Raw genomic sequence first — 14,178 nt, forward strand, 5'->3', positions numbered from 1 at the left:
TCTCCACTGCACTGAGCCACATTTATGCAGCTTTGTTCCATCAGGGAAAGAAAGCAGCACAAACAGGCTTTCCACTATCTGAGGGCTAATCCTGTGTGAGTTTGCAGCCATCATCTAGCCTTCCGACCACCATGAAACAGCAGTAGGTAGGACTGCCCCTGTCTGCAGCCAAGGACCAAGGGTGTTACTGCAGGCCTGGCTGGAGCAGCAGTGAAGCAGGCTGTGTGGAGTTGCTGCTGGCCAAGGGCCTGTGCTGGACCTTTCAAACCTGCGGAACAGTCCTCCCTACCCTGGCCTCTCTGAGCTCAGAAGTGACTAGAGTATACAGTGATAAGGGTTGACAAAGTTTTAATGTGGATGTTAGAACAAACAAAAACCTTATTTGTTAAGTTTCAAATATTAGTTTCTTTTCATAGTTGTGTTTTTCCCTTTTCCCTTGTCACCACGTCCCACTCTCTGATGAAGTCAAGGCCCAGCTTAGATCTAACAGCCGCTTAAAAGCTCTCCTTGGCTTCTAGGCTCCACTTTCTGTGCCCCTTCACACAGAATGCTCTAAGAAAACATTGTGCTTCCTCCATAATAGCGTACCCTGTATGGGTTCTGTGCCCTACCTGGTAAGCCTCAGCAGCATTTCCCCCAGGGTCTGTAGTGTGTTCATTTTCCCTCAGATAGTTCCCAGCACGGGCTTGCCTGTGGGGGAGATGCTTGCCGAAATCTTCCTGAATGAGAACTCAAGAAGGGAAGACATCCTCAGCTCCCGGCTCTGTCACTTTCTCACCATTCCTACCACGTGGCTTTGAATCGGTTCCTTAACCGAGAAACTTGGGGTCCAACTGTTTTCATTTGTAACAAGAAAAGTTTGGGGAGGACAAAAAATTTTTTTCAGGAAACGCTGAAATGAGAATATTATAAATAAGGTGTAAAATGCTAATGCAGCTCTTTGCCTGTCCTGGACTCATAAGTCGGAGGCTGTACCCTGCAAACTGTGGGTTGGGAGCATTGTAGATTTCTTTTCTCCAACGTGAATTGGTTCGTTCACTCCACCTACTCATACCCGTTAAGAGTCAACCTATTTCTGTGTTTATTGTTCTGTCCTTGACCCAAGGCTTCCTTCCTGCAAGGTACTCTCTCCATTTCTGCTAACAGGAGGCAGCTGTTAGCAGTGCGTTCAGCTACGTCGTCCACTTTTTCTATGAATGCTCATCTTCACTTTTATTTTTTAGAAAAGAGGGTTGCTGAGAGCTTTTTTCTATACTGAGGTTTTTTTTCAGGTGATCATAATTCGGTGAACTATGATAGAAGAACAGTGTCAAATGAAAGAAAAAAAATCTGCAGGTATCGACCATCCGTGAACCTGCATTAATAATACACATAATTAACTATGTGGAGTAGTTGCTATGGAGATGAAAGGAGGGACTTGGCGTTAGTGTGACAGTAGCGAACATGTGGGTCTCCGTTGTAAATAGTCACAGTAGCTGCGTGGTGGCTGCTGGCTCCAGAGTGGAGGAGCCTGTGTCAGCCTAAAAGACTGGATTGGAATCTCACATTTTAGAGGTTGTTCCCTCGAGGAGTCCTAAAGATATGGCCTTAGGAACCAGAATATTACCATGCCCTAGGCACGTCTCACTAGTAAATTAAAAATACTTAGCTGTTTCATTAATACTTTATACATATAATAAAGAGGTAATTGGCGAAGAATTCTTAAAGGGTGTAATTAATTTGTCTTAAAATTTGCTCTGTGTTTTATGTCAATTGTGACAAATTGAAGATTCAAAAATAAACTAATTTTTTTTATTGTTTTGATTTTTCAAGGCAGGGTTTCTCTGTGTAGCCTTGGCTGTCCTGAGTTCACTCTGTAGACCAGGCTGGCCTCGAACTCACAGAGATCTGCCTGCCTCTGCCTCCCAGAGTGCTGGGATTAAAGGCGTGCGCCACCACAGCCCAGCTTAAAATTAATTTTTAATCTTAGTGCAGAGGCTTTCATTTTTGGAACACACTGTCACTATGCTGTTCAGGCTGGCCTTGAACTCCTGGACACAGGTGTTCCTTTTCAGCCTCCTGTGTTGCTGGAAATTCTCTCAGTCATGTTCTACCATAATAAGCTATCTTATTGCAAAATCTCAACATTTTTGAAATGATAATATTGGATGATAAAACAGTAGGGTTATAAATAAATTCACTGCAAATAAAATTTAGTTTCTATTTAATTGAATGTTTTGTTGCCTAGTGCAGAATTTCTTTTATCTTCGAACAAAACTTAGTTGGCACAACTATTATGCTAATAAGTGAGTTGGGGCCCCTCCCCTGTGACCTCATGCTTATTTAGCAGCAGGCACATGCACTGTGACCCTGCTGACTCAGCAAAGCACACTTCCGGGTCAGGTAGCTGTGACCTCATGTGGACAGAGCACATTCTGTTAATAGCACACCAAGCAAACAGTAAAGACAAATAGATTTATTGTTTTTCTGCAGACAACTTATTCTGCAATCAAATCCCAGCCAATAAAAAATGATTTGATGACTCAGGTACTTGGTAGAAAAACCTTGATGAAAAGCTACACTTTCTAAGAAAACAAGAGGATGGCTTTATCTTCATCTCATTGAAAATAGGCTATCGTGTGTTGAGAAGGAGCTTTTGCATTTGGTTATACATACATTACTAAAAGTAGGCTACGGAAATTAAGAAAGTCATGTTTGTATTCATGCGTCTTGGTCCTCAAAGGGAATTCCTTTCTTTCTTTGTGTCTTTTCTTATTTTATTTATTTTGAGACTAGGTCTCCTGCAGCTCAGGCATGCATTGAACATTGTATGTAATGGAAGATGCCCTGAAACCCTGATGCTCTTGTTTTACCTGGGTGCTAGGATAACAGAGTGCAGGATGCCTGGCTGATAATGCCTATTTTTATGCTACATATGGAAATGTACAATTAGAGCTTAAATCCTAAAAGACCATAGTCGCATCAGTGATCAACAGAAAGATATTATAGACTTGTCTGTTTTCTTTCAAAATGTTACTTATTTTAGTTATTCAAAAAAATGATTTTTAATTGATGGGGGTAATGAGGGATGTAAGTTATAAATAGTGTGTTTCTTTGTCTATTAGCTGTGATTTTTAAATTTACTATACTTAGTTTGATATTAGAAATACATAACAAAACTATTGCCAGTATGAAGACAATGAGAAAACCGGATTTAAATAATCTCCCTTGAAGTACAAGGTTAATGTAGAGTTTAGAATAGACCTGAAAGAAGGCTCTGGATGAGTAGAGTGGGTTGTTCACAAGGAACAGAAATTCACACCTGCCTCAGAGACACGAGGACCCAGAAGCCAAGGGACACAGTCTTGTTGAAGTAAAAAGGAAGACGAAACCACCATACCCAGCTTTTCATACTTACTAAACACTTAATAAAGAGTTTTGAGCGAATAAATGAACTTTAGACTATTCATCCCTATCAAGCATTGGATAATTTACTTTTTGATACAGCATACAAAAATGACGCAGGGGTAATAACTCAGAGTGATGAAAGACCTAAGCTATTTGGACACCTACTGCAAGTCTTATTCATGTTTAAAGGAGAACAGGGTCCCAGGTACCAATTTGCCTCTCTGACATTTTCATCTCTAGGAAAAGTAAAGGAAATGAATGGAGCTGCTATTCGGATCTAATTTTAACCAAGAAGAGATTGGCTGGTGGAATAGAAGTAGAGGAAGCTTTATCCATTTATTCAATAAATAGGTATTGGGTGTCTGGCGGTCAGTTTAGCTTTTCGCTTTTGTGATAACCATGAAGCCTATGATGGATACAGTCCACTGTACTACACATTCCAAGTATTTCAGAGAAGTGGGAGATAGGCATTTAGAGCCCGAGAGTCTAAGATTTAGAGACTGCTAAAGAAATAGACACTCAGCCCCTAACATTCAGATTAGACTCTTCCGTACGCCCCTGAACTTCTTCAAGTGCACCCTGAAAAATCCAGTGTTGTGCAGCGTGCAGTTTGCCCTTGTTCCCACTCTGTTTGGTGTGAAACTTGAAGCTTCAAATGGCAACACTGCATCTATTATCCGGTTGTTGTGTCCTTGGCAAGTACAACAGAAAGTGCATTGTAAACCCATAAGTTATTTATGTATAAAATAGTCAGGAAACAACAAGGAGCCTCCGATAACATAAGTGTGAGGTCTGTTCCCAGTTTTCAGAGACGACTCACATGCTCACACCCATATGGCACACTACCACTCTAACGTTCTGGGATTCTTGGATGAGCAGAATTCTAGCTGTGATCATTTCAAAAAGGAAGAAGAAAGGAGATGGCTGCAAATGGCACAATCATATTAATTCAGAACCAAAATGAGCCTTTAAAGCAGTGTGCAAGGGAAGACAAATAAGCAAGCATAAATACCAGAGACAGTAAATTCTCTTAGAATATTGTCAAGAGACCTAGGGTATCCTGTGTGCCAAGATATTGTAAGAAATTCTAAAAACAACAAGAGAATTTTAAAAATCTGGCGGGGAACTATCCCAGCAGGAAATGAAGTTGACAAAATAAGCCAGATGTAGAAAATGGGATGCACGTGACTTTGAGTGTATTCTATGTGTTTTCACTAATGGCATGGTTACAGTTTTCAGTCAGGTCTGGAATGCTGTTCCTGTTGTCCTTTCTTATTATGGGATTCTGTTTTATTGTCGTAAAGAAAGGAATCAGAAAGAGACGAGACCTCTAATGAGAAAAGCAAGGGAGTGAAGCCATTCTCCCACTTAAAGCTCTCATCATTCTCGCTTGTTAACGGGGCTATGACTTCCCACGGGCTGAGGAGAAAAAGAGAATGTAAGGAACTACTAGGTCCTCACAGCAGCTAACATGAGCCCCTCAGCCCCTCATCATGGGTGGGGTCTGCCGTGAAAGTTCTGACTTGGGCTTTGCCCACCTCTCACAGATCAACTCCAGCTAGTCTGGGAGGATTTCAGAAAGAAATCCAAAGTCGAAAGAGGGTCAAAAAGAGAGAATATAAAATTCGGTCCAGATGTTAGAAATTAATTGTGAAGACAGAAAACACTCCGAAAACAAAGCAATGATCATTAGCCACAAAGAGAAGGTTAAACGGGACTAAGTCATTCTCCTGTTCAATAAAATAATTAGAATGAGAAATAAAGACAACGCAGCTGGTAGGGTGCGTGTGAATTTCCATTGAGGTCACTCTCTCAGCACCTCAGGGTTTCACCGTGACAGTGTATGAAATGAATAGCAACTGCAAATTGATGCCCAACCAGAATCGTGTAACCCAACCCAGAGTTGGTGTGGCTGCGGAGGATGGCCTTTGTAGCCGTGAACTTCTTTTTGTTAGTGATGCAAGTGCTAAACTTGATGGAAACAATGGCAGAGGCAGATTGTCACTGAACCCATGTCACCAGTGTCCTGTGTGCCCTTCTTTTGACCTCACGCCAGCCCTCTGCAGTTGGTGCTCCTTTCTCCTTGCTTTCTAATGAAGTAAATCAGAACAGCTAATGTCCTCAAGGTTATAGAGCTTCTGAGTAGCCAAGTTGATTCAAGCCCAGGCTGTCTGCTTAATGGTGTAAGTGACTTAAATTATATCCTTCCACTGGGGAACGACCAGGGTGAAATGGACAGCTAAAGTGGAAAGTTACAGATTTGATCCCCCAAAGAACACTAACAGGCTTGAAAAACACGCCAAATGAATTTAGGCCAAATATAAACTCATGCACTTATGTGACCAAAAATATCAAATGCAAAAGGCAGGAGTCCATGACATGAACAGGTCTTGGAGATTGGGGCTGTGGGATGGTTATGGCCAGTGAGTGGAGTGATGTGATTGTCAGTGAAATCAATCTGAAGCTGCATTTGATTTTTGTAAGTAATCCATTTTAATGAATTCTTTGAGAATTTCATGCAGCATTCCTCTATCGGATTCTTGCCTAGACCCCACCTCCATTTGGGATCCTCTTTTTAAAAAAGGTTTTTAAAGGACACTATCTTGCCGCAGATATCCTGGTCCTCTGTCTCTTATAATCTTTCTGCCCCATCTTCTGCCATGTTCCCCGAGCCTTCGTGTAGGGGTTGTGCTCTGAGTATCGTTAGTTGGCACTGGGCACTCCGTAGCCAGTTGATCTCTGCCTTTTGGCCAGTTGTGGCTTTCTGTAACGGTCTCCATCTGCTGTATAAAGTAGCTTCTTTGATGAGGGCTGAGAGAAGGTATTTAGATATTAGCAGTAGCTTAGGAAACTGCATTCGCAGTTTCTCCTTTAGGCTCTGTGGCCTCACCTGCCACAGGTGAGGCTAAATTTACAGTGTCAGGCATGAATTCCCTCCTATTTCTCAGGTCCTAAGTTCAACTTGACGTCTGTTGGTTAGCCCCGGGGCTGTTAGTACCGCAGTTGCACCTTTCAGAATATTTAAGCAACATTTTAAAAAGAACAAAGCCCTAGGATGAATGAACAAGAAATGGGTGAGCCCTTAAAATGAAACTCCTTCATGTCTGATGAAAAGAAATGCGCTCTATTAAAAATAATTTAAGGATTTATATTTTCCTGTTCCAACATCCTTTATTACTTGAAATGATTCTGTACTAGATTAGAGGAGGCACACTTAAGGTGAATCTAGGTTTGAGAGGAGTGCTGGGGCTTCAGGATGTCTGAAAACAGGCCTGTGGCATTGCCTAGGAAGCGGCAGAGAGGCAATTACCCCAGCCTGTCACCTCCCTCAGCTGTCAGCAAGAGTGCACTTGCCCCGAGCTTTGGGAATCTACTGTGGTTTTGTTTGCTGACTAAGGCCATCATGGCCACTAAATGAGGATGCTGAGGTAGGAATTCACTTGTAGGTAAGGGAAAAAAGGGACTGCTTGGTCCTTCCAACTCCAGGATTCTGCAAGAGTGGGCAGTAGCCGTCTCCCTGGGAAACTAGTGAAGGATGAGCACGGAGTTAAGGATCAAAGCTGCACTGATTTCTGGGAAAGTTGAGTCCTGGAGATGTCTGCCAAAATGTCTGTCTGACAGAAAGCTTTGTGTCCTCTGGTGACAGTTTTCTTTAGATTTGCTTCAAATGATTGAGTCACAAATCATCTTCAGTGAGACCATAGGTTTTGAGACGTTTTTAGCTCCGCCCACGGGCAGCCTCTTTCCATGGCTGCCTCAGATTTCCAGGTGCCAACAGCAGAAAGGAAGTGATTGCTGCTGGGGGTAGGCCTCCTCTGGATCAGCTGGCTGGGACTTCCCGTTTTCATTTGAAGCTCTCGTAAAACATAGCAAAGTTGAGGCTGAGAATATTCCAGTGCATCATGGGAGGGTAAAGATTTTTCACGTAAGGACCTTGAAAGAGTTTCAGGGGGGTATATCTGCTGCCACTCCTGGCATCCTGGAGTTACAAGACACTCACGAGTTCCTCATCTTCATGACCTGTGAGTAAGCAGGTCCTTTGCCAACATCTTCCTTGGATGGCCATCCACAGTACAGCCCCCGCACAACACATTCTGTGAGCATAGGGCAGCTATTCTTACCCTCGAAGTAGGAGGTAAGGGAAAGAGAGCATCGGAAATGGCAGGTCAAGGAAAGGCTGAGAAAGAATATAGGGATGGGTTCAGGGGGAGGGTGTGTGTCACAGCGATTTGTCCTCCCCGACGAGTGAAAAACGAACTTTGACCTACAAAGAAAACATTGTTCTTTCCATAGGAAATCTTTTTCTCACCTGCTTTTTCAACCAGAACATTGTGTTTGTGATCCTAATGCTTGAGAATACTAAGATATCTCAGTTGTAAAGAACCTGAACCTCCCAGACAACTGTTGGACAGTTACCTTTCTGTGCATTGTATCAAAGCGGTGACGTCAGACCGATGTAAAGGCCACCAGCATGGAAGTAACTCTAAGGTTTGATGCTAGCTTTGCTGAAGATAGGTTCTGGGACCCGAATTTAACATGTAAGCTGTAGTTCCCATCAGTAAAGTGGGGTGAATAATCCCTATCCTGTGGAGCGCTGTATGGACTTAGTAAAACAGAAATAATCACCCGGTGTGGTTCCCAAGGGAGGGTGGCTTCATTTGTTCATTGTTGTATCCCTAGCACAAAGAACAGCGTTGGATGCAGAGCACATGCTTGGTTGGAGTTTCGTGAATGAATGAATAAATGAATGAATGAATGAATGATGAAAATGGCCAGTAACGATCCATACTGTGAGGGCATGACAGACGTGTCAGACATGAGAAGTCTTCGTAGAGAAATGATTGATTGTTGAGAGGTTTGGAGGAGGTCTGTCAGAGCCGAATTTATGTTTTACCATTGTGTAACATCGCTTCAAGATCTTCTAAAAGCCACTAATAGTGAGTCTACTGTATATCTTTGTAATCTTTCCTTGACTCCTACTCTGTGCTCAATGGTGAGTTTAAGATGGCCTCCTTCTAACTGAGCTTGTATCACTGAAAGCTTGAAATGAAATTGGAACCAAGATTGGCTGGTAGTCATTGACAAACAGATGAAAACCTAGATTAATTCTCAGCCATTTCCCATCTCTAGTACTTCCTTGTGCTCATGAGAGAAGCATTTACCGAAGCACAAATGTCCTCTCAGTGGCTGAGTGTGGTAAATTACATAGTAGCTGTTGGTCAGCTCCCAATACGTAAATCCAGGCACAAATAAAACCAAAAGAAATCTTGATTGCATCACATGTTGCTTTCCTGTATGTGGAACATACATACATAGCTTTAGTTTGGGAGATCCATAATACTAGATTAAAGCACACAACTTTTGTTAACTGGGAGAGCAAAAAGTCAAGGTGCACTGTATTGCAGTCACTAACTAAAAAAAAAAAAAAAAAAAAAAAAAAAGAAAAATTAGGTTTCGGGTGAGTGTTTCATGATAACAGTGGAAATAACAAGTTGTGGATTCAGAGCTTTGTAACCAAAAATGAGGAGGAGTAAGGGAGAGCTGAGTGGGGACGAGACGCAGTCTCTGTGTCCTGCAAGAGAAAATGAAACAAGAGTTTTACTTGGGTGCAAGCATGTCACTGAAACCACACCGCCTTCTGGCATGCTGCCTTTTTGCGTCGTGTCCTTGCTCGCTGCCTGATAATCTCATCTCCCGGCTCAAGCAACTTTAAAGCTGGGTTGTGTTACAGTTAAGGAAACTGCTTCTGGTAGAGACGCGTAGGAGATCACCCATGGACAGTCATGAGCTGGCATCTGGACACCAAGCAGGTAGAGGCTTTCTTTCTGCCTTAGCCCCTGGCTCATTCACACCAACAAGCACTCTGACCCGTAAGTGCCCTTTCCATTGTTCCTGGTACTGCCTCCAGGAAGCACCAAAGGGTACCTTCTCCCTAAAGCCCTTCTGGATAGAGCCAGCTAAACGAAAGCCATCTCTCCTCCGGCACCTAGAAATAGTCCTTTCAGAGCAATCCCTTTGAAATAGTGAATATTTGGTTACTTTCCAGTTTATCATGGTTATGACATCTGCACAGCATACATCCTTGTCCGAAAAGAAGTTGACGTCAGGATCAGGCTTGTAGGAGGAGCACGCTGGACTTGTTTCTCAACTGTTGATGAAATTCTTAGCATTAGTAAAAACTCACCCCTGACTGCTTGCCCCTGTAAGTCTGTCAAGAATGGGTACAAATGGAATCCAGACTGAAAGATGGATCTATTCCATCAAACACGTGACCAAAACCTAATGCATGTACCCCTCAGAATGGCTGTAAGGTAGGTTGGGTAACTAGCTGAAAATCTTCTGACAGAAAATAATAGATGGTCTTGTATTTAGTTGAGAGACCTGCTCAATATTTGATGTGCTGTACAAAAACCAGTCTGGATGCATTCAATCTTTAGAAAAATGGGCTGGGGAAGATTAAACTAGCTATTTCGGAGGCTCCCAGGGCATCGAGAGCTTTCCCGGTGTGAGCCTAGCCACAGGGCAGGACCAAGCTCAGAACAAAGAAGAGGATGTGGCTGTCTGCTTTTAGGTCCTCTAAGTGATGGGAATGAATAAGACAGGCAGAGGAAAACTGTTTCTAAGACCCCAGAAGGGTGTGGAAGCATCCACAGCAGGTGGATTTGTGCAGGTTTCACGTGGGCATGTAAAGGCGATATTAGTGGTTAAATGTGTTTGCATGGCAGGGGGAGGGGAACAGAAGTGACTTTTGTCCCTAACATTCCAAAGAATGGCTAAAGTTTAATCCTTCCTTTTTTTAGGCAGGAGCATAGGCTTAGGTGGGGAGGAACCAGAACTTTACTAGTGGTTTGTTATTTTGACTGCAAAGCTCCCTGCAGTGAAGAGAATGTCGAGTGGAGGATACTGAAGGAGCTGCCTGGAGACACAGTGGGGTCCAGGAAGGGAAATGTGGGAGGCAGTGCTCGTCATGATCACATCTTGACTCGGAATGGTGAGGAGTTGTATCAGGTTGACAGTGTGGAGGCCATAGAGAGAGCCACTGTGGCGTGGCTGGCACCACGTATGACAATGTTGAGTCTGAAGTTCATGCTAAGAGAGGACTGTCTTATGTTGTTGTTTCTGTGTATTTTTTTTCCCAAGACAGGGTTTCTCTGTAGCCCTGGCTGTCCTAGAGCGCACTTTGTTGACCAGGCTGGCCTCAGGTATCCACCTGCCTCTGCCTCCTGTGTGCTGGAGTTAAAGGAGTGCATCACTATGCCTGACCAGAGAGCCCAGGCTTAATTGTCAAAAACTGGGAAATAGTTAGAAAACTGAGTGCTTCAAAGAAAGAATAACAACATGAGACAACATGAGACAGTACTTCGTCTTTTCCTATGTCTTCTTATATACCTAGCTTATCAAATATGCTGGACTCAACACCTAAGAGAAAGGTGGAAAGAATTTTAAGCAGCAGGCTTTTTAAGAGGGATTCATTGAAACTACTTCTGGCTTATATATATGATCACTTTGTAAGTGTTTACTAATTTTCCCATTATACCATAACTCAGGTGACAGCTTTATTTTTATTACTGTTAGAAGCTGAAAGATGTTTTCCTAAGGTTATAAATATTGCCTCTTGCATTTTGAGCATATCAAAGTTATTAGTTGGGCTTTCTTAAGTGAGCTTGAGTGACACTCAGACCACATGCGTTCCTGTGTCCATCTTAATGCAGTGACTTGAAATCCAGACTGGTGCTTACTTAGCCCACAGCCCTTACGTGGACTCTGCTCTTTCCGAGTGATAACTGTTTAGTGTCTAAAGACAGAGCCGCAGATAAGAGCTGGGTCACTAACGATGTTGACATCTGGTGGCCATGAAGCAAGTGTGCACAACAGGTGAGTTGTGTGGACAGAGGGACTGCAGTAATGGACCTGTTCCTTTTTGGGCTGAGGTTTTTAAACGCTGGGGACATAGACATTCATAGCATGCTGCAGTCACCCTTGCCTTGGGCCACCACCTTCTCCTCTCCGGGGTTGCCCTAGCCCTGAATCAGGAGGTAGCCTCAGCGGGAGGAAGGGAGGGTAGAGCCACCCAAGGGAAGCTTGGGCTGTAAGGGCCAGCGCCATCATTGGCGCAGTATAGATCTTAGGTTCTCACCTCTAAAGGGAGGGTATAGTGAGTACACATGCCACAGAATCTACTTACCGTTCTTTTATAGAGTTTTTTTATTGTACTTGCCGCGTGCCACACACTCTTGTAATCGCTTTACAAATGTGAGCTCATTTCAGCTGCCCTACCTCCCAGGGAGATGTCTGCTATTATTGTCATCTCCATTGTGCTAATGAGGAGATGGGCACCCAGGGTCATCAAGTAACCTGCTCACCTCCCAGATCAGCTAGAGGCAGAGCGGAAATCCAGTCTCGGGGAAGTGCTGTTACTTGTCTGTGTCATAGTATCTGTATAGCAGAAAAGAGGTGTGGCTCCTCTCTACAGTCATGGCTGCCTTTCGGGTAGGCTTTCTGGGCTCACTGCTTGTTCGTGGTTAACTCAGCAGGCTTTAATGCTAGGGGTCAAATGAGGCTTGATCGAAAAGGCACCGAGTCCAAGGTTGCCTAGATCATTTTAGTTTTCTAAATGGAAATCAAACCAGCAAACAGGTAACATGAATAAAATGGACCCCTTTGCAGAGGAAAACAGGCCTGACAAGAAAGAAGCGTCCAGATGGTTACCTCAGCCCATGCTCCTTACACTAGCCTTTCCCTGGCAAAGACTGGCTAGCCTTCACCTTTTGATGAGAGTTGTCCTAGAACGCTGAGTTAGCTAGTAGAAGTTTCCCTTTGAGGTCTAGAACCAGGCACAGGATTTAGAATTGCTTCCTTCTGGGTACAGTGCCAGAACTGTCAGCTCTTTGATTAATGAGCCGGTCCTGGTGTCACTGGGAGATGGGAAGCCCTTAGCAGACTGCCATTCCCAGAACTGACCTTTGGAATGATGACCGCCACTCCAGTATGTCCTGCCTCCTGGCTTCTGCACAGTCAGTATAAAGGTTGCAGCTACAGCTTTCTGGATCTGCTTCCCCCAGGGTAAGAAGAAGGAAGACCTGAGTGTTCTGTAGCATGGGCATGAAGACAGAGGCTCTGAGCAACTTTACAAAGAGGAAACCATTCCCCTCCCCCCTCAGTAGGGAAGGCCCCTTCAGCCCCAGATGGCTGAGGTCGCGAGTCCACTCCTGATTACTCAGCCACACCCAAGATCCTGCTACTACTCCAGTTCCTGGCTCCACCTGCGTCACTGTTGCAATGACTTTCTGGTCATAGTAAACGAAAGTTAATAAAGGTGGCCCGTCGGGGAGCAGAACTGTCCATTTGGCTGCCGAGGAAGCCAGTAGCTGGAACTGTGCCTGACAGCCCAAAGCCGAGCACCAAAAGACCTGACAAGTGAGTCAAGGCTGGTTGGTTGGGGCAGCTTAGAAAGAGCAATGGCCTGGTGGGTGGATGGGGGGGAAGGGGACAGGATCAAGAGGGACTACCTGTGACATTTCAAAGACATGGGAGAGGAACCTGAGTTTCTCTGCTTCTTTGGGAAAGCCATTAGATATTTATTAAGATTCTAACTTCATGAAGAAGGACTATTGCGCCTTGGCTGGACAAGAGATTTTGAAACTAAGATATTCTCTGAATAGCCAGAGTTTCCTGAACCAGGAATTTGTTGAGTGGTAACTGAGCCAGGCTCCCTGATTAGCTGAGTACCTATAGGTTTCTTCACCAAGTTTAGTTAGAAGTCGTCTTTACCAGCCCAGAATTCTGCTTCTTTAGGAGACAGCCATCCCATCTTCTGGGATAGATACTATAAAACCGTTTTTGTTCGTTTGTTTGTTTGTTCATTCGTTTTAAAGCACCCATTCCTGCTGCCTCCAAGAGCAAAGCTTGAGACAGAACTCTAGGTGGACCTTCCCATTGGCACAGACCAAACCTCACAGGACCTTGTTCCTTGCAGAACCTTAATTGTATCAGTCCCAAGTCCAGGGTCTTCTCCAAAGTTAAAATCTAGTCCATTTCTGGGCTTCTGTGGACGCAAGTCTTTTTAATCACTAGTCTGTCGGCTTTTTGGAGAACAAGAGCTCTGGAACCAAAGTTCTGAGTGCAAATCTTAGCTTAGCTGCTTACTGGCTTGGTGGTGTATGTGTGTACCTTGCCTCGCTGTACTGCCGTCTCATTTCCTATAAGATGAAGGTGACAGAAACACAAGCTCATCTAGCTCATCTGCTGTGAGGATAAAATGGATTAATAGCTGGAAATGCATAGAAAGTGGTCAGGAAAGTGCCGGATAGATGATGAGCGTCCAGTCAGGGTTAGCTGAAGCCATTCCCAGCATTCCCCATGGGCTTGGTACACTGTTGGTATTAAACAAGTGTTCAAAGAAGGTAAAGCCTTGTCCTTTCAGAGCGATTCCCCTCCAGCTAGGTAGAGATGGAGGGAGGGAAGGCATGCTGTTTCTCTTTTAGCATTCGAGGAAAGTTTTGAGGTGAGGGTTGTGGGTTCTGGTGAGTGGAGTTGTATAAAGCTCTTGTCTTGAGTCTTCTGGGATTTGGTGTTTGTCCTGTGGGCAGTGGGAAGGAAGGAAAAGTGAATTCGTGTGATCTACATGAACGCAGCCCTGTGGTATGCCTGGAGAAGGGAGCTGGGAGGTTATGAAGCCTTTCTCCGCTTCCCGTAACACTGGCCTTTCTAGAGGCACCTTTGAGGATGAGCATGTTTTAAAGACTCAGGTTTACATCATTACATCTTTAAAGAAACAAGTGTAATTGAAGT

General features: G+C 44.0%; 1 protein-coding gene across 15 annotated transcripts in view; it reads left to right on the forward strand.

Moving 5' to 3' along the window:
• The window catches only part of Spats2l (spermatogenesis associated serine rich 2 like), a 166,746-nt gene that overhangs the window by 58,621 nt on the left and 93,947 nt on the right, over positions 1 to 14,178 (forward strand). The window contains exon 1 of one of the 15 annotated variants that reach the window (XM_060368388.1): positions 12,434 to 12,804. The exons of the other annotated variants lie outside the window; for them this stretch is intronic. The gene's annotated coding sequence lies outside the window, so the exon portion shown is untranslated. Of the gene's footprint in view, positions 1 to 12,433; positions 12,805 to 14,178 lie in introns of those variants that run through there. 15 annotated transcript variants of the gene reach the window in all.

The sequence above is a fragment of the Meriones unguiculatus genome, chromosome 15 (genome assembly GCF_030254825.1).
Source record: "Meriones unguiculatus strain TT.TT164.6M chromosome 15, Bangor_MerUng_6.1, whole genome shotgun sequence".
Classification (NCBI taxonomy): domain Eukaryota; kingdom Metazoa; phylum Chordata; class Mammalia; order Rodentia; family Muridae; genus Meriones; species Meriones unguiculatus.